The sequence below is a fragment of the Equus quagga genome, chromosome 4 (genome assembly GCF_021613505.1).
Source record: "Equus quagga isolate Etosha38 chromosome 4, UCLA_HA_Equagga_1.0, whole genome shotgun sequence".
NCBI lineage: Eukaryota > Metazoa > Chordata > Mammalia > Perissodactyla > Equidae > Equus > Equus quagga.
In genome coordinates, this window is record NC_060270.1 from 100,576,049 (window position 1) to 100,604,026 (window position 27,978).

General features: G+C 34.7%; 1 protein-coding gene across 22 annotated transcripts in view; it reads right to left on the reverse strand.

Annotated features, from left to right (window-relative positions):
* The window catches only part of BAZ2B (bromodomain adjacent to zinc finger domain 2B), a 391,257-nt gene that overhangs the window by 190,103 nt on the left and 173,176 nt on the right, over window positions 1-27,978 (reverse strand). For all 22 annotated transcript variants that reach the window (XM_046658349.1, XM_046658355.1, XM_046658352.1 and 19 more), the window contains one exon: window positions 24,292-24,334. The gene's annotated coding sequence lies outside the window, so the exon portion shown is untranslated. The remainder of the gene's footprint in view (window positions 1-24,291; window positions 24,335-27,978) is intronic.

Genomic DNA, 27,978 nt, shown 5'->3' on the forward strand with positions numbered 1-27,978 from the left:
CTAAAATATGTGCTTTCATTACGCAGCTGTCATGAATAAGTAGGTGTACTCTGTGGTGTTCCAAGTCTTATTCAAAGAGAGTAGTTTCCTTTACTTTCATAACTGAAGATTTTTATATAAACAATAACTAATAATCTAAAAGTCACCTAATGTTTTTCATAAACTTATTTAGTGACCTTGGTTAAATCACAGTCTCTGAGACGTGGGTTCTTCATCTGTAAAATAAGAGGGTTTCTCTAGGAGTTTTAATATACTTTCTGACTTTAATATTTCTGTGATTCTAAAAAAATAATTTTTCAATTAAACTCTATTGTTTTTACCCTTGCAAACTAACTGAGAAATATTTCTGATACCAAGAAATGCATGTTCCTCTTAAAAGCTTACTTCTTTAAAAACTAGATAATAAAACATATTTATGTTTCTCTATAATGAAACACCTCAATTTGCACTGAAATATGATAAGTACTGTTTATCTACCTTAGGTGAATAAAAGCTGAGGACAATTTATTAGAGCATAAGAAAGACTCTTGAATACTAGAAGGTCACAGCCTGTGTGCTGAGCTGCTAGCAAAACATCTATGATGCTCCAAAGCTGCCATTTTTCTTCCTTGACAAAGACTCCATCTGCCACTGAGCCATTTACAGCCTCCAAGTCAGAATATCAATGATTTCCAACCATTCTGCAAGCCTGTTTTCACCTTGACATCACCTCTGTAATACATCTAAAGCAGATGATACATATATCCCCAACTATAAGCATGAAGCCCATGCTTTATTCACTTGATAGGTATTTAAGCTATTCTCTAATGTACCATTTTTATTCATGCTGAGTTATAAAAGAATTTTAAAGTATATATATTTGCTATAATTCTTGTCGCTTTACTTACATGCTTTAAACCAGATACATTCATAAAACTTTAAAACCTAAAAACCTAAGCAGTTTTTAATAATGGCTTAATAACTAAGACAACAGCAATGTATCGTATTTCCACTTAATACAATCTGTTATAAAATTATTTCATAGAAAACGTTCCATTTCCTTAGAAATAGAAAAGATTAAAGTAATGTAGAAATGTTAGTAAGATTTCTAGTTTTGTCCTCAAATCAGTGTTCTTAACATTGTAAACAAGAGAAAACCTTTTACCTAGCAATAAAAGACACAGCAAATTTTTCAATTATATTTTGTTATTTCCTACTATTTTTGTTTAGCAAAATCTTAGAAATAGATGCAAACTACCAAGAACTATTTAAAAAGTCTGTCATCCCTTTTATATAAAAGCAGTATAATCCTAGGTCATTAATATTTATAAAAATGGAAATAATAACCTTATTTAAAATATTACTTTTATTTGAAAGCAATTCTCTATAAAATAAAGAAAGAATGAATTCAGGTCTATTTGTGCAAAACATTAAGGGAGTACAAAAAAGTTTAAAACAAGATTCTCGGCCTCAAGAAGAGGAAATAATAAATGCTCTTATGAAAAAGCATCTAAAAAGCAAAGGCGCTTTACAATGAGAGGAAGTGTGTTACACAAGAAGGGATTCTGGATGACAGGTCGGGAGTCTTAAGTCTACGTCTCTGCTCTAAACCCTCCAGATACTCACATTAGTCACTTAACTCTAGGAAAACCACTCACTCAACTGGAAAGTGAGGTGACTAGCATAAGTGCTACCTAAAGTCTCTTCCTGCTCTAGCAATCTATGATGATAGGATACCATGAGTCTAGATGTCAATTACAGACACTTACTGACGTGACATTTTCAAGTGGCACTCCTTTGAGGAAGACGTGGCCAGTACTGAGAGGAAATCAGATTTGAGTTGGGTCCTGAACGGTGTGCAGCGTTTGAATATATAGGCAGAGTAGAAAAAGAATCTTCCCAATAAAGGGAATAGCATAAACCAAGGTATGGGGGAAAAATCAGGATTCCCAACATGTTAATGTGGCAATGTTATCCACAATGACTAAGAAGAGGAGACGTGACACTGAAGACAGAGAAACTAGTAAGTAAACTAATACGAGCAATCTGCACATGACCTAAATAGAACGGTGGTAGGAATAAAAAGAAAACAAAGGATGCAAAGGATACTGAAGCTAGATCATGGGCACTTTTAAATTTTGATTATCTAGAGCCAGAGGAAGGAGAGTAATCCAAAATGACACCAGGGTTCATATATTGATGTGGAAAATAGTGATACCATTAACAGAAATAGGCCTGAAATGTGATCCTTTTTCTAAAATAACATGAAAAAATAAAAATAAAATACATTAAAAAGAAATAAAGTTACCAATTTTCAGAAAAAGAAAACAAAATTAGGAGTTAGACACTGATGCTGGAGTCCCTGCCATAAACTGGCTGTGTAACACACAGCCAGTCACTCTGTTTTTCTAAAATGAGAATACTGGACTTAATATGATTTTAAGACCCTTTTCAGTTTTATATATGAGACAGCATCTTAATTTCTGAATAAACTTAGAAGTGTAGAGGCAGGCAGTCTTTTGAAAGAGTCTTAATCCTGATTGACTAAAGATGTAACATTTTTTACACATACAAAAAGTTGAGAAATACAAAGTACTTCATCCAAAAATAATAAGAACAATTACTTTCACCTAACATGTGCAACCAAAAACACAACTGCCACAAACTAAAGCAGAAGCAATTTCAGAATTAACCCTGCATTTCTGATCTGGCATTAGACATTAGCTCATTCATTAAAACCCTTTTACTAGGAACTAGGGGAAAGCCAAAAGAGGATACAGTTCCCGTATTTAAGCATATCATAACTTTACTGGTGAGATAAAATGGATGTATATGAAAGAAAAAATTTTGTTTTAATGCAGACAACCCACATACTAAGGAAATCATTACTTAACATCATTTCAAACAAGAGATAAATTCTGAAGCATAATCTTAAAAACATAACGGATATGAACTTTGGCTAAAGGAAAAAATATTCTCAGTGCTTCCTTTAACAACAGACGCTATAATCAAATACAAATTTTGTTCATATTTCAGTTATTTTTGTACTATAATTTCAAGAAAAAAACTCTCTTATTTATTCCAATGTCATGATTCAAGATATATGGAGAATTTATAAGTGTATTTCTAGAGGGATATGTCAAACAAATTTGTTTTCTAAACACTAAGTTACAATTTCAATCATATTCTGAAACAATTTGTACTCCAAAAATAATTTTAAAATTAAGTAACAATTTTAATTAATTTCAGGAAAGTAGTTAAATTTAACAAACATACAAAAGAGGAAAGCTAACTTATAGTAACTTGCCTTATTTCTTCCATAAACTATGCTTATAATAAATAACTGAAACAGGTTATCAAAGCTTATTACTCAATTTCTTAGTGCTTAATATTAACATTATACTCAACTAAACATATAATTAAATTTGCAGGTGCTGCACGTGCTACAGTGTGGTAAATTTTTATTCTTTGGGAGAAATATTTCTATGCACTCATGGACTTTGATTTCAAAGATGACTTCTTTCTTACTAAAATATATCTTTATTTTATTTGAAGAGTATGATGATAATAATAAACTTTCTCTATTTTGCCTAGTAAGTCCAATATTCAGTATGCAAAAATGATCACAGTACAATACTAAGACAAAGAAACTGGATTAGAAATAATTAAGCATTACCTATGAAAATGTAAGCACAACTTCAGATAATAATGAACCCAACTTGCTTCAAAGATATGAATATTCTCTTTTCATTATTAACATTTACCTGAAATAAAATCAATTCTTTTTCCACATCTCCAAGTAAAATCCATGTAAAGAAGTAGTGTGGAATTACTGCAATGGTCCAGCAGATCTTTAGCCAATGCTGATCCTGTCTGTGAGGCAGAGGTACAAATGAGCTATTGCTGCTATAGTGATTTGATAATTGGGTTGGTCCCCAAGTCCTCATATATGAATCCCTCTTTAAATGGCGCTTTAGAAAAGGGAAATTAATAGGAAGTAACTGGATGACAATACGGGTAAAATTATATATAAGCAAAAACTACACATACACATTTAAAACCTACTCAATCCAACAAACACTTACTGCAAACAAGTTTGCGGGCTTCAGTTCCAACACTGTGAGCAGACATATGTGACTGAGAGCTTACAACTGAACACTCTAAGTTGAAACTTCTCAAGTGTTTCAGAAACGGTTTCAAAGTGTTCATATTTTTAAATGAGGTAATAGCATGTTTAAATCTCTATTTTTAATAATAAATAACATTTCTCAGTAAACAAAGAGAGTATAGGCTGAGAACCTTACATACACATCACATATGGTGGTGAGCGACAATCGGACGAGAGTGCTCATGATACTCAATCCCGCTATCACACAGCTGAACCCTGACATAGTTGCCATGATGGTTTTGATGCTTTTTTACATTTTTTAATTTGTTAAAGAATAGAAGCATGAGGTGCAGTGATAGGACCAATGAGGACATAAATGAAAATTCAGCAAATTCACCCCAAGATCTTCACCAAATCCCTTAGTTGCATTCATCTCATCGAAGTTCTTATACAGCACATCAAGATGTCCTTATTATTTCAAAAATCAGTCTAGAGAAGAGAAACTGTAATGATAATTCTTTTTATATGAGAAACCAAACTGGATGTGATTATGTCTTTTCTGAATTAGGACAAAAATTATAAAACTAAACCAACGTATTTGTTGACACTGTAAGAACCTCAAACATTAGCAAATGATAGCAATGTTAAATGTTGTGATATAGTAAAATTTAAATCTATGCTTAATAAACAAAATAAAAATATCATTTAAAAAGGTTGATATCACTGGTGAAAAGGGAACCCTCATACACTGTTGGTGGGAATGCAAACTGGTGCAGCCACTATGGAAAACAGTACGGAGATTCCTCAAAAAGTTAAGAATAGAAATACCTTATGACCCAGCCATCCCACTACTGGGTATCTATCCTAAGAACCTGAAATCAGCAATTCCAAAAGTTCCATGCACCCTTATGTTCATCGCAGCATTATTCACAATAGCCAAGTCATGGAACCAACCTAAGTGCCCAGCAACTGATGATTGGATAAAGAAGATGTGGTATATATATACAATGGAATACTACTCAGCCATAAAAAAGGACAAAGTCGTCCCATTCACAACAACATGGATAGACCTTGAGGGTATTATATTGAGTGAAATAAGCCAGACAAAGACGAACTCTGTATGACTCCACTCATAGGTGGTAGTTAACATATGGACAAAGAGAACTGATCGGTGGTTGCCAGGGGAAAGGGGGTTGGGGGAAGGGCACGAGGGGTGAAGTGGTGTACCTACAACAAGACTAATAATGATGTACAACTGTAATTTCACAAGGATGTTAACTTTCATCATCTTAATAAAAAAAAGGTTGATATCACAATAGAGAAGAGGTGGAAGCAAGTTAAGTGTCTACTGGAGGATGAATGGATAAAGAAAATATAATATACACATATACTGTAATATGATTCAGCTTTAAAAAGGAAGGAAATTCTTACACATGCCACAACATTGGATGTACCTTGAGACTTTATCCTAAGTGAAATAAGTCAGTTACAAAAAGAAAAATATTGTATGATCCCACTTATGTGAGGTATTTAGAGTAGTCAAATTCATAGAAACAGCAAGTAGAATGGTGGTTGCCAGGTGCTAGAGGAAGGGGGAAAGAGGGAGTTGTTTAATGGGTATAGAGTGTTACTCCTGCAAAATGAAAAAGTTCTGGAGATTGGTTGCACAGCAGTGTGAATATACTTAACACTACTAAAATGTACAATTAGAAATGGTTAAGATGGTAAATTTTATGTTATGTAGTTTTACCACAATAAAAAAGAGGCCTTTAGGTGTTTATGCAGAGATGCCTGGCTGTTGACAAAGATGCCAAAAAGTGGATACAGTATGTTTACATAATTAAGAATAAAATAAAATTGTGTCCCTTGCAAAATAGAAAAAAAATCTCTTTATATATTAAAAAATTATCAAAGATGAAATTCAAATGAAGATATTATATTTACTAATGTACTGTTCAATATACAAAATTCTTACTGAAAATCAACTTATTACATGTTATTTAAAAACTGATTAGAGATTATATTTCCTAAACAGATTCATAAGACTATACAGTAGAAAAGAGCTTTAAGAGATTTTGAAAATCTTTAAAATGATGTAAGGAAATAAATTACAAATAGCAACTAAATGAAGTAATAAGAGTATAGTCTAGGTTCTCCATCCTAGCGAGTAGCACAATGGAAGAACTGATTTTTTACTCAATTTGGGAAGGTAAGAAAAGGCTTACTGGAGAAGGTAAATAAGTTTTAAGAGTAAATAGATGGTTCAATATAAGAAAATCAATCAGTGTAACACAGCACATTAGTAGAATGAAGGGGGAAAAATTACATGAGTATCTCAATTGACACAGAAAAAACATTTGACAAAATCCATCACTCTTTCATGATAAAAAGAAAAAAGGAAGAAACAAACACTCAGAAAACCAGGAATATAGGGGAACTTCCTCAACATGAAAAGGACATTCTGAAAAACCCACAGCTAACACCATACTAAACAATGAAAAACCAAAAGCTTTCCCCCTAAGACCAGGAAGAAGACAAGAAAGCCCACTTTTACCACTGGAAGTTCTAGCTGGAGCAATTAGTCACCAAGAAGAAAAAAAAGACATCCAAATTGGAAAGGAAGAAGTAAAAGTCTCTCTATTCGCAGATGACATGATCCCAAAGACAGAAAATCTCCAAGATCCAAAAAACTACTAGCACTAATTAAAAAATTCAGCAAAGTTGCAGAGTACAAGATCAATACACACAAACAAAATCAGCTGTATTTCTGTATACTAACAATGAACAACCCAAAAAGTAAACTGAGAAAACAGTTCTATTTACAATAGCATCCAAAAGAATAAAATACCCAGGAATAAACTTAACCAAAAAGGTGAAAGACCTATACACTGAAAACTACAAAATATTGCTAAAAAAAATTAAAGAGCTGAATAAATGGAAAGACATCCAGTGCTCATAGTTTACAATATTTAATATTTTTAAGATGGTAGTATTTCCCAAAGTGGTCTACAGATTTGACTCAATCACTATCAGAATTCCAACAGCCTTTTTTATTAATAAAAATAAAAAAGCTAATCCTCAAATTTATATGGAATTGCAAGTGGCTCCATTTAGCCAAAATAATATCGAAAAAGAAGAAGAAAGTTGGAGGACTCACATTTCCCAATTTCAAAACTTAGTGCAAGGCTACAGCAATCAAAACAACGTGGCCCTGGTGTAAGGACAAAGATGACCAATGGCACAGAATAGAGAGTACAGAAATGAAACCCATACATCTATGGTCAACTCATTTTTGACAAGGGTGCAAAGACAATTTGATGGGAGAAAGAAGAGTCTCTTAAAACAAATGATGCTGGGAAAACCAGATATCTATATGCAAAAAAATGAATTGGATCCCTACCTCACACCACATATGAAAATTAATTCAAACTATATCAATGACCTAAACATAAATAAAATCATAAAGTCTTAGAAGAAACATAATAGTAAATCTTCATGATCTTGGATTTGAAAATAGATTCTTAGATACACCACCAAGGGACACAAAACAAAGGACAACATAAATAAATTGGATTTCAAATAACTAAAATTTGGGAGGCATCAATAAAATTATTAAGAAAATGAAAAGAACCTACCGAATGGGAGAAAATATGTACAAATTATATATCTGGTAAAAGTCTAGTATCTAGAAGATACAAAGGACTCTTAAACTCAACAACACAAGAAACTCAATTAAAAAATAGGCAGACGATTTGAATAGACATTTCTCCAAAGAAGATATACAAATGGCCAATAACCACTTGAAAAAGCACTTGCAATTATTAGCCACGTGTGAAATGTAAATAAAAACCACAATGAGGTATACCACTTCACACCTACTAGTACAGCTATAGTACTAAACAAACAAACAAACAAATAAAATATTGACAAGGATATGGAGAAATTGGAAACCTCACATATTCCTGGTGGGAATGCAAAATGATTCAGTGGAAAACAGTTTAGTGGTTTCTCTAACAGTTAAACATAGAATTAACACCTAACCCAGCAATTCCATTCATAGATATATACCCAAAATAACTGAAAAGATGTCCATGTACATGCATGTACACTCATGTTCATATCGGCACAATTCACAATAGCCAAAAAATGGAAACAACCTAAATGTCCATCAATGGACAAATGGATAAACAAATTGTTGTATGTACATACACTGGAATATTATTTAGATATAAATGAGAATGAAATATACATACTACAAAGTAGATGAACCTCCAAAATGAGATGAACAAAGCCAGACACAAAAGGTCACATATGTATTACTGCATCTATATGAAATCTTCAAAATAGGTAAATCCAGAGAGATAAAATCCAGATTGGTGGTTTCTGAGGATTGTTGGGGGCAGGCTGGGGTGGGCAGTGGTGGGGAGAGAAATGGGAGAGTGACTGCTTAACGGCTATGAGGCTTCCTTTTGGGGTGGTAACAATGTTGTGGAACTACATAGAGATGGTGGTTGCACAGCATTGTGAATACACTAAATTGCTCAATAAAAAAGTAAAAAAAAAACCAAATAGGACCTGATCAAGTTCTTTTCCAATGGGAAAAGGGAGAAGTACTCCAGGGCAAGAACATTAAAAAAAACGCAAAAAGTCTTTTATATGAGAAAAATTTTTCTTGAATTACTTATTAAACATCTCCTCCCTCAATTTTCCTCCTCCCTATCTCTCAAATATGTGTATGTGTATATATATATATATTCCCATAATATATATTCTCTCCTATTATTCAGATGTTGTGCCTTCAGGCTTGGTCCTGTAATTGTTTCTCTCCAATTTTCTATCTTCTTTTATCTATTTTCTGTGAGATGTCCTCAATGTTATCTTTCTATTCCTTCTACATAAGCTTTTGGTTTATATCTTAATTTATAAGAGTTTTTTGGTTTTTGCCTGTTCATTTTTTATAGCAAACTCTCCTTGTGACATAGATACATTACCTTCTCTTCTCTGAAGACATTAATTATAATAATTATTTAAGTTCTCTTCCTCCTGTAGAGTCTCTGTTTCCTCTAATTTGCTTTTTTCTATTTATCTGTTTAGGTCTCTATCATTTCTAATATAGGTTTTCCTCAAATGTCTGAAGACCCTTGCCCACCACTCATATTATAGAATGGAACATTAAAAACCTAATTGGAAACTGTGAACTTATATGGGGTTTGTCAACTGGATTTCACTGTAGGGTGATCTGACTAAGCTATTTCACTGGGGAACTCCTTTGATGTTTTAATCTTTGGGTCTTTTTTCTATGAGCCAAGTGAGCAAAGGTGACTGGGGGATCTCAGTATTCAGTATTTAATAAGCTCTCATTCAATCTCCCTTTTCCTATGATACCCCTGCCCACAGAGGTGTTTCATTTACCTTAGTCCAGAGACCCTCAGTTTTATCCACTCCAGAGGATAAACCTCCTGTCTTCTAATGGGTGAAGACTATCTATGTTCAGTAAATGTTTAATAAACATTTCCTATTTTTATACAGTCTTTGCACCTAGAGCTTCACCTGTACCTATCACTCTCCCCCTCCGTCACTGCCGCCCCTTCCAGAGATACCAGGAACTCATCATTTCTGAATCCTGGAGGATTTCAAAGATATAAACAGCATTCCTTCTCAGCTTTTCTCAATGCCAGCTGATTATTCAGTTCTCTCAATCTGTTAAATAAGTTACAACTCATCCGCCTGCTCTCCAGCTTCTAGAATTTTTTTGCTATTCATTCTTATCCTATTTATTTGCTTATGCCTTTCTAAGAAATGCATTTCTCTATCAAATTAGTGGGACTTCAGCAGTCAGCTGAAGTAAGTATATGTGCTCGAGCTACTGTCTCTTTACCAGAAACCTACTGTCCTTTTTCTTAGTCTCATGTAGTTTTGTCCATGTTAAAAATCATCTTCTATAGGCAGATGCTGAACTCGGGGGCAAATACTCTGGTGCAATTAACTTTAAAGGTCAATGATTATTACAGAAAAAGCTTGCTATCCTTACTTGAAATTCTGCTGCTGCTATTTTTCTTTTATCTTTTCTTTTTATATTCACTCTATACAACACCACACTGTCTTTTTTGATTCGGTACTTAAATTAACTGCTAAGGAAGAAAAAACCCCTTCTCCTTCAGTTCCTCCAATTCTCTCAGCATACTTATGCCCTAAATTACACTGTGCTGGTTTCATTTCTCCTCATGTCATATCCTGGCTTGAGGGTACTCTGCATTTGTTTGTAAGTTTGTAGTTTCTCTTTAGGCATCAGTCTAGGTTTCATATAATTTAATTTTCTAAGTACCTTCCCTCTGATTGTTGACCAAAAGACTTACAAAGTGCATAGTTTTCACTATGGTCATGTTGTCCATTCCAGTTGTACTGACATTAATCTCCTATCACTCTGGCATGTACGTTGTGAGAGGGCCTGCTTAATATCATGATAGGAAGCATTATCTATCTCTCTGGGATTCTGAGTGGGGCAAAGATCCAAGCTCCCAGTTGAGGACCATCAGAAGATGCTATCGCCAGCTCAGAAATAAATCAATTCCCTTATTATAATCACATCTCCCTCTCAGAAAACCCCCAAATTTGCTATGAAGCCTTCCTTCAAAAGTTTTAACACTTTTATCTTCTTCCTATCTCATGAACACTTACAAAAATAGAGGATAAAGGGTGAGAGAAAACTGAAGGGGAAAAGGGCAGCAGTAACAAAGAGCACTATAATGCTTTTTCACCCTCCCCTTAGAAGAGAAATTCGACTTTCTCATGTATACTAAGTCAGATACCACTTATTTGTTTTGCTATATAGCTGGAAATCAGCTCTTTCTGAAGACTTTTTTTTGCAGCATAATCATCCCTGTTCAAACGGTGACACCTAGCCCCTACTATGCTTCAAAAAGCAGGATGGGAAATCTATGTAGAATGAGTCTTTTTGATGAGGCCTTTCCCACCACCAGGGATCACACCATCCTTTCTATATTCAAAAACATTGTACATATACCCCTAGTGTGGCATCTACCACATCTATAATGACTAGTTTACGTATCTGTTTCTCCACTAGACTGTAAGCTCCTAAGAAGAGAACAGTATATTTTCCATCTTTACAAATTTAACGTGTAATTCAAAAGGCACAACATAATGTTTATTGAATCAAGCAATAATGCATATCCACAAATTTCTCTTTAAATGATGGAAGCTTTTTAACTAGGATAGCAACAGTATATAATTTAGGAATGAGAATAGAATGCCTCAGAAAATATAAATTCACACAAAGCATAAAGAATTTATAATGCTTTAATGCCACCAATGTACTACACATGGCTTCTTCCTTAAAAGCCTCCAGCAGGAGAAAGGTTGAATGTGGAACATTTTCAAATTAAACATGAAATGAGGGGAAATAAAATCAGCCAAAAACAAACTAACAAAAACTTTCAGTGGCTTCTCTTCACATTAGAAATAAGTTCTAACTACTTTCAATGACATTTACCTACCTCTATTTCCCCAGCTCACAATGTTCTAGCCACACTGGCACTGTGATTGCTACTTCCTCAGATCTTCACATGACTGCTCCTTCTGGTGCCTCATTTCTCAACACAAGTGTTGCCTCCTCACAGAGGCCTTCCCTGAACTTTATGTGTGTATTGCCCTCAATTGTACTTGACCCCCCACTCTGTGTTCCCTCTCCTTTGGAGTTCTTATCAATATTTGAAAATATTTTATTTATTTCTTTACTTCTGTCCTTCTACTAGAAAGTAAACTTAATGACAGAAGAACGTTTTGTTGACCACAGTGTCCCCAATAGCTCTAGACAACAGAAACATATAAGTCAGTGCTCCATAAATGTTTGTTGAGTGAATGAATGAATGAGTGACTGAATGTGAAACACATAATATACTGATTGACTGAATGAATGGCTCACAATTCCTACCTAGGAAATATTTTGTCAGGCAGAATCCTTGAGAAAAAGCAACTTTCCAATAGACAGCATACATCATGTCTCTTCCTTAATGAGTTATCAATACTATAACTGAGGTATACAAAAATAAAGACAATTAAATAAAAAAGAGATTGGCAACATACACATGTTCAAAGAATGCGTCCCAGAAAATTACCTCAGGGCACACACTGGCTGATTATAGAATTCTTTTCTCCCATAATCCTGCTTCTGTCATTCAACAAGCTAGCAAATGTTTATTGAGCATTATGCACTCTATGTCCAAATATACATACTAAGGTCTCTTGAACACAAATTAGTTTTATATTCTTTGAGTATGTTATAGTAGAAACATCATTGTCTTTAGATGGAGAAAATGAATTTGAATCTCATCTACAACCATTACTAATTACGTCAACTTGGAGCAGTTACTCAATATCAGTAAGTCTAAGATAAAGTGATACTTCTGGCACATAATTAGCTTTCATTGTTAACTCTTTTTTAGAGGGCAGGGATTGAAAGGTGGAAGAAATCATAAGAAGAGATCAAATAATGTTTGTTCTAATGGGCACTGTTGAACACAGTGAGTTTCCCTGTTTATTGAGAAGCAACAGGTCACAAGCAGGAGTAACAAAGTTAATATAACCATGACTGTATTTAGAAAGGGTAAAATCACATCCCTCAAACATAGTAGGCATTTAATTATCATCTGCTAAAATAATAAAGTAATGAACAACTTCAGGTCCTGGAAATTTCAAGCTTATAATTCCTTAAACATTTCTTAAATTTGTATTTACAGGAAATGGGGTAGTCAAGATGTTAGATCAAGACATTCCAAGAATACGATCCTCATTCTACCACTTAATCATTGTATGATCTTAGGCAAGTTCTTAACTTCTGTAAGCCTCAATTAAAATGAGGCTGTTGAGGGGCTGGCCCCCTGGCCGAGTGGTTAAGTTCACGCAGTCTGCTGCAGGCGGCCCAGTGTTTCGTTGGTTTGAATCCTGGGCGCAGACATGGCACTGCTCATCAAGCCACGCTGAGGCAGCGTCCCACATGCCACAACGAGAAGGAACCACAATGAAGAATATACAACTATGTACTGGGGGGCTTTGGGGAGAAAAGGAAAAAAATAAAATCTTTAAAAAAAAATGAGGTTGTTGACAATTTAAACATCAATTTCTACTTCAAACATTTCTCATTACTCTTAAGGTAAAGGGAAAAAGATCTTTATCTTCTTCTACTATGCCCTATATCTTCTAGTTGTTAATCTCAACCACAATCCTTGCTCTCTGTACTCTAGCTACACTGGCTTTCTATTCCTTCAAAGTGCTATGTTCCTTAGCTATTTACCTATGTGGTTACCTTTATTGGAGTTCTTTAATTTTTCATGCTTTTAGTTACTGCCTAATGTCCTTTCATTTCAGCCTGATGAATTCCCTTTATCATTTTCTCATAGCGCAGGTCTACTAGCAACAAATTCTCTATCTTAAATATGCCCAAAGAGCTAAAACAAACCATGGAAAAAGAATAAAAGGAAACTAGGAAAATTATATATAAACAAAATGAGAATATCAATAAAGAGATAGAAATGATAAAAGGGAACTAAATAGAAACTATAATGGAAAAAGTCACCAGAGGGGTTCAACATCAAATTTGAGCAGTCAGAAGAAAGAACCAACAACCGCGAAGATAGGTCAATTGAGACTATCCAGTCTGAGGAGCAGAAAGAAAAAAGAATGAAGAAAGTGAACAGAGCCTATGGAATCTGTGGGATAACATCAAGAGCACCAACATATGCATTATGGATGTCTCAAAAGGAGAAGAGGGAAAGGGGCAGAAACAGTATTTGAAGAAATAATGGATGAAAATTTCCCAAACTTGGGGAAAAACATGAATCTACACATCCAACAAACTTAATGTACACCAAGTAGGATGAACTCAAAGAGAATCACACTGACACATATCAGAGTCAAACTGTTGAAAGACAAAGGCAAAGACAGAATCTTTAAAGCATTAAGAGGGAAGCAACCCATATACAAAGAATCCTCAATAAAATTAACAGCCAATTTCTCATCAGTAAGCATGGAAGCCAGAAGGCAGTGGGATGACATTTTAAAGTGCTAAAAGAAAAGGAACTGTCAACCAAGGATTCTATATCTGGCAAAAACTATACTCTGAAAACGAAGGAGAAATTAACACATTCCCAGATAAATGAAATAAATGAGATAAATATTAATAGCACCTAGTACCATGAGAAAAAGAGAAGCAGTATAGCATAGTAAAGACATAGGCTCCATGTCAAATTTTCTAGGTTGGAAATCTGAACTTCCCTGATTAATGAAGTTAATGTGACCCTGGGCAAATTGCTTAACCTATAGCTCAGTTTTCCCAACTATAAAATGAGGATAATAACCCTACCTCCTCATGAAGTTAGGAGGATGAAATAAGTTAAAACAATAAACTCATAAAAGGGTGTCTGGTACATACTTAAGCACTCAAATGTTGACTGTCATCATCATCATCATTTTTACAGAGATTCTAGAAATATTAGTTTTTATTCCCTTGAACTTCCCATGTTTCTGTGAAACAAACACCATTTTGAGAAAGGATGACACAATAGTGAATTTTTTTGTAGGAGAATTATATATTAGTAAAGTCACAAAATTATATTTTATGTGTAATAATGGTATTGGGTTAAATGTTTTGTCACCCTCTTTAGCAAATCCTCTTTTATCAGAGGTGCGAAGTAAAAAAAGTGATTTGTGAATGCACTTTTTTTCACAAGCTCAGCCTCTGACAAAGATGTTTATGCTTCTATGGTACAGATTTGCTGGTTCATAAACAGTCCAACACTACTATCACATCTAAGATAATTTCTAACGATAATTCCTTAATATTAAAATCCAGTCAGTGTACACATTTCTTTGTCACATAACATTTTGTAATTGTTTGTTTGAATCTGGACTCAGATATGATCCATACATTAGAATTGGCTGATATGTCTCTCAACTTTCTTTTAATCTGTAACTGCTTCCACCACATCCCCAAGCCAGCCTTTTCTTACATTAATATTATTAGTTGAAGAAAACAGGCCTTTCGTATTCTAGAGATTCCTAGTCTGGACTGTCCGATTTTATCCCCCCTGGTGTCACTTAAAATGTCCCTCTGTCCTTGCTCTTTCTTGTAAACTAGGCTTAATCATATTCAAGGTGGGTTTTTTTCCTTTTTTAAAAAATTTGGATGGACAGCTTCACGGTAGTGATGTGTAAATCTGTTAGCAAATATATGTCTTTCTTACATAAAACAGGGATGATAAATAAAGTTGTTAGGAAGATTAAATGAGTTACTATAGATCAAATGCATAGATCAGTATTTGGAACACAGCAAGCATTCCATAAACATTAGTTTTTATTATTACACTGCATGTAGAGAATCAATGGGATTTGATGTCAGATCAGGTGAGAGTTTTTAAAGAAGGTGTTGAAGATTACTAATATTTCTAGCTTGGGTGGGTGAATAGATATTGACATCACTGATCAATACAGGGAATATATGAAGTTTCTGGGAAATTAGAAGAGATGAGTTCAAGTTTAAACATGTTGAATTTAGTGCCTGTGGGATAGCCAGGTACCAATGTCACATAAAGAGCTGGAAACAGGGGTTCTAAAATTTAAAAGTGAGGTCTGTGGACAGGAAATAAAGATCAAATGTTGAGAGGAAAGGGAGCTCAGTGAAGGTCATAGTTGGAACCAATGTATGGAAAAAGACATGCAGACAAAAATCATCACTATATTTTGTGGCTATAGGAGTCTTCTGACTAGAAAATAATCTTGTGTGTTCAAAAGTAGAGGGAAATGAAGTTATGTAGATAGGACAAGGCTAACTAAATGGCTTTGAAATTTAGGAATAGGTAATTCATTTTAAGCAGGAAATAGGAAGACATTGAAGAAGTTAGCAAGACAACTGAACGCTATGCTGTGGCAACATCATACAAAAATCTACTGTGACAGAACTGGAAAAGTGGAAAATGTACTTGCTATATTATTCTAGAGAATTTAAATGTATGCCAGTTTTCCTTACATCTTAGCTAAAGGAAACACTGCCTAGGCACTGAGGCTTCAGGCAATATCCCAAAGGTGGAGGATGGTGTTCTTAGTACCTTCTCATATACCTTTCCATTCCCTTGTGTCCTCTCTTCCCTGGGAAATGAGTGTTCTTAAACTGCCCTAACTATGTAAAACTACATTTTCACAGTGATGCGCGGTCTTGTATCCTGAAGCACTCTGGTTGCATCTTCACATTCAGTTCTAGCCTGCCATGAAATCTTTCATTCTCCCACTGTCACCCTACAGATCCTTTGATTATCAAATTAAAGCAGTTTACACAAGACTGTAAGTGATCAAAATCCTATGGGATATTTAATTTAAAATGAGAAGTTTGTTAACTTATATGAATTTCAAACTGTTAAAATATATATCCCCTATATGTTTTCTATATATCTATCCATTCAAGTTTAATCTGACAGATTATCAACACACTAAGAGGCACACAGCATAGGCCAGTTTATTTCATAAATACCTGCTGCACCACTATTGGGTACAAGGCACTGTAACAGACTGTAAGGAAACAGCAAGAATGAAGAAAACATAATCTATGCCTTTACTAGATTGTAAGGACTTTACAACCGAACGGGTGAAATTGAGATAGCCAAACACATGACTCATCTCATAAGGTAGATAAGCATTCTATAAGAATGTTTCTGAAACTTAAGTATGTATAGACCCTTATAAAGACAGAAAAAAATGTCTTGTGGACACACAGGTTGACTTAACTAAATTATTATATTACAGAAATACATAGAAAAGTACATCTATGGATAAGGATAAAGTCTTCTTCTTCCTTCCAGATCTTATTCAAACATAGTACCAAAACAAATTTACAAAGTATGCACATAAAAGCTACAAAACTAACAGATTTCAAACTATCATATATTTTTGCTAAAATGAAATCACTGTCCTCAAAATGAATATGGAACTGACTGCTACTTCACCATTATTTTCTAGTTACATTTGAGTTTGGCATGCCTATTTAGGGTTCCCTGAACAGTTTAATATTCCTACCATTTCTTTCTATTCAAACTACTACAAAGCTTTAATTTAGCTCACTCTGATGTCATTTGGCCTTCACTTGGTACAAACGAACCATTTGTACATATCAAATCAATTTTTGTTCTTTTCTCATTAGACTGACATAATTAAACACAATCATAGCTCTGAAAGTGCATGGTAGTAATTGATTATAAGGTAAGCATCCTAGATGATCCAAGAATATGCTTATATTAAGGTTGAAATTTATAAATTCTTGTAGTAAACTCTCTCCCCCCACAGAGAATACATCTACATACTCAGGTCCAAGGATTCCAGTGTTGGAGAACAATGCTATGATAGAAATAACAAATCCTAGGAAAGGCAGAAATGATGGGAAGATTAAGTCCATCTGCAAGGTGATCTAGAGGTTTTCATGGAGGAGGTAACATCTGAGGGAGCTGTGACATTTAGTTTAGTGCCAAGTGTGTTAAGTTTTCTAAAATTTCTTTCCATAAGGTTGACACTGAAAATATGAAACAACCAGTGTAGAAAAAAAGACACACATGAGTATTCAGTGGTAAGGGCAATAAAGAGACAAAAATCATGAATTTTATAAACAATAGTTGCAGAGTTTATTCTGAGAGGAAAGAAAATCAGAGAATAAAATTGCAAGCATTAGATGTGCTATTCACAAAATAAGTGGCATAATTTGCATGTGGAAATGTTTACAAGTACTATCTTATATTATGATGGAAATGTACCTATTGATGTAATGTTTTAAAATGCATTCAAAAAATGCATTCACATAAGGACAGCATCAGGAATATTTGTATTAGTTAGACTTTTAAAAATGTCTATGACATGCTAACTTAGGTACCCTTTTGATGTTATACAATAAGATTTTTTCCATTTCTATCAAAATCTTTTCTTCTCCACAGTTTTTCCTTTGTGTATTTATAGAAAAAGAATGTAAGAGTCAAATATCGTAATCCCATAACTCAGTCTACAACACCCTTCTTCTCTTCTCTGAAACAGTCTCAGCAGACTATACTTTATTTTATCTACTCCTTGACTAGTATTTCTGTAAACGTACATCTCACAGCAGAAGTGCGCACTGGTGTTCTTGAAAGTGTGAGATGAAGAGAATGGTCTACTAAGATTACATTTCAAGTCACTTTAACTCAGAAAATATTTACCTAGTCTAAGTGCTAGACTCTCTGCTGATTACAATAAAAAACACCAAACCAAAGTAGAAAACTAATTTTCCTTCTATACTCTCTCATGTTTCTATAATAATGTCTAGACTATATTAAGGTTAATGTCTTTTTTCTTTTTTAGGCAGATTTATTAAATAGTAGCTCATTCAGAATTTTCAGATAAGAACTAATCTTTAAACCAAATGGGTGAGTGCCACTGCACGCTTTCACTTGTTCAAAGAAGCTCAATTGGGTCTCTGCAGCATAGTATCATTTACATCTGTAGTCACTCATATGGAGAACATCATGCATGCTTTTAGCTCCATTAATGTCAAAACAATGCAACTTTGGGGGGACATGCAGTAGGGGCGAATGGAGGTTTCTCTTATCCAAATAGTCACTTACGAATAGCAATGGGAAATTGATCTGTATGAAGTAAATTAAATGATTGCTACAAACTAATTTTGAAGATACTGTTCACAATTCAGACTCTAGAAAACAAAATGTTTAAGACACAGTTTACAACTTTACTATATTAGAGTTTTTAAATTTAATACTTTAGATGTATTAGTTGGCATAAAATACGGAAATTCCTACATAAACTTTTACTTATGGTTTGATCCCTGTTATTATATTTTACCAAAGATATTTTAAATCTGATTGTATCTTTACTTTCACTATTAGAAAATTAGAAAAATAAAAGTCAGATAATACAAATACAGAAAATATAGATAATACAGAAGATTGCTCTGGTAATGGTCAATTTTTGTACTTTCCAAATACGACTTAACTACCAATAGAACACACTGGGAAAGACACTTGACTTTTCTGAGTTTCAGCTAGTCATCTGTAAAATATAACAACGTCTTCTAAAATTGTTAAAGGCTCAAACAGAAAGCACCTATCATCTTAAAAAGCAGCGAATATTAGTTTTGTTCTTCCTTCCTCAGCACTTGTATAAAAATATATTTATTTTGAAAATATTTAATGGAAAAATCATAAATAATACTAACAGGATTAATACTAAAAGATTCTTCACTAGGTACCTAGGACTCACTAAACTTCTTGATTTGTAAATTCCTACAAGATCTGACCTTTAGGCTCATTTACTTGCTCAAATTTTACATTTCAACAATATTGGACTAAAATATCTGCATGTCCCTGAACATATGTTCTTTAAAATCTATGTGCCTATTTCCTTTTTTTGGATTCTCTTCTAATTCATACCTCAAAAATCTGGCCCAGATGCCTTCCTTTTCTGTAAAGGTTTCCCTAGTCTCCTCTCCTTGACAGACCGAATCATTCCCTTTTCTATTCTTCTCCTAAAATTCAAGCCAACGAAAGTGACAGCAGAGTTCAAGAAAAATAAATGAAATGTAAACAAATCAAAGACATTTTAACAGCGGCATAACTTTCTTTGTCAAATTATCTTGGTGTATCAGGATTAGTTTTGGCTGTGAGTGACAACTCAGTGGCTTACAAAGATAGAATTTTATCTCTGTCATGTTAAAGTCCAGATGTAGACAGGCCAGTGTAGGCAGGGTGACACCCTAAAGTTACTAGGGACCTTCTATCTTATCGCTTTGTCCATTCTCAGTTTGGGGTTTCCACTCATTGTCCAATTATCAATTATCACGTCCACATTTCAGCCAGCAAGGAAGAAGGGGGAAAAAAGAAGGACTGCTTCTACTTACTTTAAGGATACGTTCTACAAGTTGCACACAGTACTTATATATCTCTAGTCAAAACTTAGTCACCTGACCACATGTGCTGCAAAGGATGTTGGGAAATGACATTCTTGTTTCAGGTAGTAGTAATATGCTTCTAGAGCTTCCAGACTAAGACAGACTAGGAAGAAGGACATGGCTACCCACTTCCAAAACACTGGCCATGAAAACCCTGTGAATAGCAGCAGAGCATTGTCTGATATAGCCCCAGAATGTGAAAGGATGGGGCAAAAAGAGCAGGGGAGGGTTCCACTAGGAGTCAGAATCGACTCAACGGCACTAATAACAAGTGATGCGCTGGGAAAAAAATTAGTAGAGGGGGAAAATCGATATTTGCTGATAACAATCGGTCATTGCCACACTTGGTTATATCTTATCTGTGGTAGGTACATAACTGACATTTGAAATTTACCATCTAACAACCAATATTTCTGATAGTGTGTACATTGTAAAATTATATAGTAATTCCTTCTAAATTACAATTAAGTTAAATATTTCTATTAATAGAGACTAATCTCTATAAAATTTACGAATATAATAAAATTACCATGGGACAAAAAAGGAATTTTAATAAAAACAGAAAAAGCCACTCTAATTATTTGAAAAGTTGCCTTGTAACAGATTATTAAATATGCAGTAAAATATTAAATAAGAATATTTAAAAATAAGATATAGCCATTGTATTAATGAAATTACATATAAATAAAAGTGCATGAAAGTGAAATTGCATGAATACTCTTAGAAAAGAGAGAATTTGGGGAAATTTGGGAGGAAAAAAATCTGACATTTTATTATACTTCCTGTAAATGTTATTTAGAGATTTCTAATCAAGTAAGAGGTGATCACAGAACAGAATAGTAAAAATTATAACAGGATAGAAGAAAACTGGCCAAGGCCTCATACTATGTGACTTTTGGCAGGTAACTCTCCAGTTGATGATGATAACTATGATGAGGGGCCGAAAGAATTAGTACATGTCAGCTTCTGTGTGCTGCTTCATTTAATACTCACACCACTCCTGAGACATGAATATTATCTCTGCTTTAGAGAGGAGAAACTGGATCTTAGACCATATAATTGACTAAGATCACAACAGCTAAATAATATCAGAGCACGAGCTTAAACACAGGTTTTTCTGACGCCAGCTCATGTTCTTAACCATTATGCATATTACCTCCCTTCCAACTCTCCGGACCTTGGTTTTCTCATCTGTTATATAAGGAGAATGTGGCACAACCTACACTGTTCTAAAGCTCACTCTGGCTTTTAAGATGCTGATATTCTAGTGAGGTCTGACCCCCTTTCCCCAAATAAAAGCACATTATATCAGTAGATCAAATCAGCCTCCTTGCTGGAATTTGTATAAGTCAATAAAGTTATCATTAATATACGTAATATAAAAAGTAGAAATCCATTTATTAAAACTTATAGATGAAAGGGTCACAACGTGTAAGTAAGGTAAATTTGGATGTTTGGGATATATCCCTAATCTTTACAGCTGATTTCATGTCCCTTTGTGTATCTGTAAAGGAGTAAGCCATAAAGCTAAACAAGAAAGAGGGAAGAAAGGTAACTAATATTATATTTAAATGTAACAATCCTTTTAAATACATGTAATACATCATTTTACAGGTGAAGATATGGAGGCAAAAAAAGGCTAATTTCTAAAGGTCACATGCCTAGTATACAGTGCCATCAGTACTTGAATTCTCTCGTTCTAAAATCTATGCTCTTTCCTATTCACTCTACTTCCTATGATTCAAATTTGGATATTCATATATTAATATCCTTATTTCAATATAAGGAAACTAAAGGTACTAATTAATTTAGCTCTCTCTGGGATATTGATAATTGCTAGCAAACATTGCTGAGTACAGTTGAAAAATGTGTATTAAAATATGGAAAATATAAAGGAATATGTTAGTAACACAGAAATAATAAAAATTAAGATTTACCAAACTACTAGGGAAGGAGATTTTATCCTTTTCAATTAGGATGATCAGGGAAGGCCTCAGAGAAATGATTACACGTGGACAGGGCATTAGAGGGGAGGTTTGATTTCATCAGAAGAAATAAAAGAAAAGCATAAAAAAGGAAAAAGAATATTCTAGGGAAAGGGAATGACATGAATGTAAGCACAGAGCCAAAATTATATTCAAGGTGGAGTATACAGTCCACACTGGGTAGAGTGCAGGGTTCTTCTTCTTGAATAATAGGATATTTGGCTGGGAAATGTGTTAGAGCCAAACTGAAAAGGATCTTGAATACCAAGTTAGTCTAGATTTAATCTTGTAGGAAATGAGAAGTCACATCTTCAAGCAGGAAAATAAAAGAAAATAAAAGAATCAGAGCAATGCTTTAATAAGATTAAACTGAGAATTATATATAAGCTTCAGTGGTATTGATGATGGCCAAGCAGAAGGGAAATAAGTTAGAAGATTTTGACATTTTTGTGGATTGTAATATAGGGGGAAAAAAGAGAAATTCTCCTCAGTTCTAAAAATTTCTGAGGAAAAAAAAACTAAGGTGTATATTATATAATAAATACTCACTACAGCTTTAGCTCTGAAACAGTCTATACTATTCCCCTCTCTAAGTACAACATTCTACTCTTTTAGCTCTTATTTTATCATCTCATTTCATCAGCTTGTCCACCTCTGATTAGTCCCTTAACCTCTCCATTCTCTCTGAATATATTAGCACTTCCCTGGACTGATTTTATTCCAGCCCCATGGTCAACACTTGAACTATTATCTCAATAGCACCTTCGTCTGAATCAGTACTGAAATCTACTCTCTCTTCTTTACTCAAGGGGCTGGAGAAAGCCTCACAACCTGACATTATTACAAAGTAAGGGTTTCTATTATCAGTCACTTATGAACCTCTCAAATGAATACTTCTTGGTCTTTAACTTATTTTACATCTGACAGTATTGAACACCACCTCTCTTTCTGAAATTCTTGAATTTAGAACAGTAACAATATTAAAATATACTAAAAATATACTGTGGGAGTCATTTTTTAATTAAAAACACACACACACACCTTTTTCATCCAATGCTAATTTTAACTTCCTTGACTGTAAAGCAGTAGATGCTAAATAGAAGATTACCACAGAAATAGGTTAATATTTTGTTATAAACTATTCAGTTAGGACAACAGAGTTCTGATTAAGAAAAAACAAACAGGCAAAGAGCTACAAATCAGAGAAGCTAAAACGTTCCCCTAGGAAAATGAATGAACATGTCCCAAACATCTGTAGACTCAATGATGACAGTAAAACCTTTAAAAATACAATGAAAGTTCTCTCTGGCCTCTGAAAAATGTTACACTTAACAAAAGAACCAGTTTTTTTAAAAAAAAACGTAAAACATAAATACAACAAAGATTATGTAAACATGGATTTACATTTCTAATAATTACTCCTTCTATATTTAAGGAACAATTAAAACAGGATTAAAGAAGCAGATTCACTGAGTAAACAATTTACTCTAACTTTATTTTTCTGTTATTTAAAAGGATTGTTAAAAAATTCTGTAAAATCTCATTACTGTAATACAGATTTCACTAGTTAGAATTTTATAACAATGTGGCTCAAGACTTTGGATAAAGTTCTTCTTTAAGTAACATACTTCCTTATACACAGTAGAAATTAACACTTTAAATAAAATTAAAGAGGAAAAGTATCAGTTACTTAAGGGAACTATCCTTTAACAACAATTCTCCCTATTTGGAAGACTCTTTATAAATAATTTAAATATCAATGAAAAATTTAAGCAAGAAGCCTAAGAATCCTTTCAAGGTGATTTTCACAGTCTTTCCATAATAAGTGATTACAGTCTGAAGTAATTTTATTTTTGTAATTTTCTCCAAATGTGGAAACACCTTAAATATTTTGCCATTTTTTAGTAAAAACAAAATCTAAAGAAAGATGATGTTCAGATTATAATTCACATGGAAATATGTTAACATAATTAGGCATACAATTTCAGTTATAAATTAAAAGTAATTTTCATTTTAAATATTTTTAAATCATTTAAAGCATTATTTGAAAAGTATTTAAATAATTAACTAGAAGTGTGAGATGTGATTCATTGAAAATGTGAACATTCAATTGGCTGTTGAAAGAATAATAACTTAAAGTTATAAATATTGTCTAACATAAATATTTTCTATTCTCATTCTCAGAAAAAAATGAAACATCCTTAAAAGCTTAACTATCAGTTTCATCTTACTGTGATCAATGTGGTCAATCTTGTGACATCACTGTTGAGAAATCTGCAATAGGAAAACAGAAACAGTATTCAGCTGAATCATACTTGAGTAAGTAATTTCAGGAACTAAAAAGTTTGCTTAGAATTTTTGTCTTTCTTAATGCCATATGCATATTTAAATTAATCTAAAGTTGTCAAGAAAAGTACAATTGGCATGACACAAATAAGCATAAAACGCCTGGAGTTTATTTATTGGTCATTATTATAGTATGATAGATTATGTTTGTTTATAAAAGGCAACACCACAGGGTTAATATAACATATTAGTAAATAAACTATAGAACATTTGGATTAGTTTTATTTGTTTGCAAATATTTAATAAGGGAATCACAGTGTCTTAAATATACTACAAACAAAAGACAGATATTGTTTATAGATTCTTTTCCCTCTATGATTAGATTCTCAGCTCAGCTTATGGCTGGAATGTACTCTACTTACTATCAATTAATGTTAGAAAGTGCCTCACGCTAATCCTTATGAATAGTGAGAAAACTATTAAACATTGAAAATATGATCGGGAAGGAACTATAAACCAAAAGGGAAGTTATAAGTTAAACTATTTCTTAAGCTGTACTATATGCCATAGAGTTCTTATCCTTGTAAAATCTAAGCTTTTAGAAATTTCTTAATTCACAAGGCCCATTTTAAGGTAAGCTTTAAAATGTTTAGTGTTAAAAAGTAACACAATGTCACAGTGTTTTAAGATTCATAATGGATTTTCATGTATTATTTCATCAGATCCTCAAAACACTTCCTTCAAAGAAGTGGGAAAGAGATATTTCTTATTATACACTCAGGGAAAATAGATGTTAGAGAGGATACATGACTTGTCCAAGCACACAGAACTGAGCTTTCCTTGGTTGCTTTTTTATCTCACAATTTCCATCCAAGCCAACTATTCTTCCTCATTCTGTCCTTAATTCAAAAACACTTCTTTTACTGCTTGTTACCTCACTAATTCAAGGTATTACTCTCCTATATTACCACTATAGTCTCTCTACTGTTATTCTTAACTCAGTGGCAAATATCAGCTCACCTCACTCCCTTACTCAAACTGCCCAGTGGCTTTCCCATTGCTTAAAATAAAATCCACAGTATTTACTATGGCCTGTTACGTGCTTGGTCCCCTGGTCTCCTGACAACACCTCCTGCCACTCTCTCTGTACTATGTTCCAGTCACAATGACCCTTTTGATATCCTCAAACACACCAAACTTGTCCCTCTCGAGGGCCTTGACACTTGACACTCTCTCTGCCTGGAGCAACTGCTCTTCATCTCTTCATAGGACATCACTCTCACTTCGTTCAGGTCTCATAGCAAATGCCACCTCCTCAGAGAAGCCTTCCTTTACCATCAGAGACTGTTCTTAGCTGCCAACTCCATGAGACATCACTGCAGCATTAGTACAGTACCCAGTAACTACTCAGTAAATAGCTGCTGAATAAATGAGGAAATAATTATTTGCTAATTTCCTATTGCCTCTAGCACTAAGCCCAGAAGGAAGGATAAATAAAAATTCTTAACAAATAAGGAATATATACCATAACAACTTGGTATACATTTTAAAAAGTCGCTGCAGGGAGAGTTTGTGGAGCTTTAAAAAAAAAAAAAGGCAAGGCAGGAGGTGGTGTGAAAACGGGTGCAGTACATTATAGGTGTGATATAATGACAGAGTGGATATTAAAGACGAACAAATGCAGAGGGAATGGGAAACTCAAGATACTTGTTAAATGGAGAAACAAGAAGACTTCATGCTAAATTAACTACAGGAACAAGGAGGATGGTGATGTCAGCATCGCGGCCGAGTGAGTTGTTCCTGTTGTCTCTCCCCTCTACCTTACAACCAGCAAGACATCCCTAGACCAACAAAGGATTCCTGACACAGCACACCAGAACACCTGAGAGATCCATACATCTATACATCTGAAGGTGAGCAGACTGGACCCAGTGGAGGTGGTGGAACCAGGGAAGCAGCTGCAGCAGCCCCCAAAAGTGGATGATCAAGGAACTGCAGCCACACCTGACTCCACAGGCCCCAGGAACTGCGGTAACCCCTGCAAATGGAGGTCCAGGCAGCCCACGCTCCCAGAGGAACCAGAACCCACTGCCGCACCCCCACAACCAAAGGCTCTGGGAACTAAAGCAGTACTTTAGACCCAGCCCCCTCCCCCTGGCAGTGATGCCACAGACCCCAGCCTTCCAAGCAGCAGCAGCTGCATCTAAGACACCTCAACAGCAGTGGCAGTGCCTGTGACCAGAGGTTCCAGGAACCACGCTAGTGACTGAGACCAGAGGCTTCAGGAACCCTAGCAGCGCCCACTACCCGGGTACTTTTCCCCCTCTGGCAGTGGCAGTGCTACCCACAACCACAGCCCGCTGGCAGCAGTGATGATGTATAAGAACTCAGTGTCCCCAGCAGCAGCATTGCCAGCACCCCCCAGAAAACCCAGGAACAACAGCACAGGTGGCACACGTGGCAGCAGTGACTGGGGTGATGGAAAGGCTGCTAAAAGTGACAGCAGAGCCCATTGCGTGGGTTCCTCTCAGCTGCAGCAGCACCTGCAACTTTGCTCCTGCCACCCCGACCCCAGCCCCACTCCCTACCTCTCTGCCCATGGCAGCAGTACCTACAGACCCAAGAAACCCAGAGGTGCTCGTGACTCTGGCTCCCACACCATTCTCCCCCTCCCCCAGCGCAGTAGGGGAACCTGCAACCCAGGTGACCTCAGAAGCAGCAGAAGTGCTTGCCAGCCCCAAGACCCTCGTGGCAATGCCCACAACTATAGCCACACATAAGCAACAAGGCACCAGCAACCTCAAAGGCATAGCAGCAGAATGTGGTCACTGAGAACACCTCTGGCAGGGGCAGTGGAGGGTGGAAAGTGCAGGCTCTTCAATACAACCAGAAGTGGCTCAGAATCAAAGTAAACAGAGCCTTATCCAAGTAAGAAAGGTTTTTACTACAAGCCAGCAGAAGAACATCTCATCAAACACCATAAAAAAATACAGTAACATGGTATCACAAAATGAAAATGACAATTGTCCAGAAACTAAACATCAAGTTACGGAACATTGCAATATAACTGACAGAGAACTCAAAATAGCTGTTCTGAAAAAACTCAATGAGTTAAAGACAACTCAGAAAGACAATTCAACGACCTCAGGAATAAAATTAATGAAAAGGAGTACTTTACCAAAGAAATTAAAACTCTAAAAAAAAAGAACAAATAGAAATTTTGGAGCTGAAGAACTCAATAAGTGAAATAAAGAATAAAGTAGAAAGCATTGGAAATAGAGCAGACAATATGGAAGAGAGAATTAGTGAGCTCTAAGACAAAAATCTAGAAATGATTCAGGTGGAAGAGACAGAAAACTAAGATTTTTTTAAAAAACTGAGAAATTATCTGAGAAATGTCTGACTCAGTTAAGAAAAGCAACATAAAGATAACAAGTATCCCAGGAGGAAAAGAGAAGCAGAAGGGAGCAGAGAGCTTATTTAAAAAGATAATAGCTAAGAACTTCCCAAACCTAGGAAACAAACTATATTTAGAAGCACTGTAAGCTAATAAAACACATAGATTATCTCAGTGCAAAAAGACCTTCTCTGAGGCACATTATATTAAAACTGTCAAAAGTCATTGACAAAGG